This window comes from Bison bison, unplaced genomic scaffold (genome assembly GCF_000754665.1).
Source record: "Bison bison bison isolate TAMUID 2011002044 unplaced genomic scaffold, Bison_UMD1.0 scf7180017864100, whole genome shotgun sequence".
In the NCBI taxonomy this organism is placed as follows: domain Eukaryota; kingdom Metazoa; phylum Chordata; class Mammalia; order Artiodactyla; family Bovidae; genus Bison; species Bison bison.
This window is the reverse complement of record NW_011494672.1, coordinates 1101676-1102158: the sequence shown is the minus strand read 5'-3', so window position 1 is coordinate 1102158 and position 483 is coordinate 1101676.

Here is a 483-nt window from a genome sequence, read left to right as displayed (position 1 = left end):
TGACTGCAGCCACAAAATTAAAAGACGCTTACTCCTTGGAAGGAAAGTTATGACCAACCTAGATAGCATGTTGAAAAGCAGAGCCATTACTTTGCCAACAAAAGTCCGTCTAGTCAAGGCTATAGTTTTTCCTGTGGTCATGTATGGATGTGAGAGTTGGACTGTGAAGAAGGCTGAGCGCTGAAGAATTGATGCTTTTGAACTGTGGTGTTGGAGAAGACTCTTGAGAGTCCCTTGGACTGCAAGGAGATCCAACCAGTCCATTCTGAAGGAGATCAGCCCTGGGATTTCTTTGGAAGGACTGATGCTAAGGCTGAAACTCCAGTACTTTGGCCACCTCATGCGAAGAGTTGACTCATTGGAAAAGACTCTGATGCTGGGAGGGATTGGGGCCAGGAGGAGAAGGGGATGACAGAGGATGAGATGGCTGGATGGCATCACCGACTCGATGGACGTGAGTCTGAGTGAACTCCAGGAGTTGGT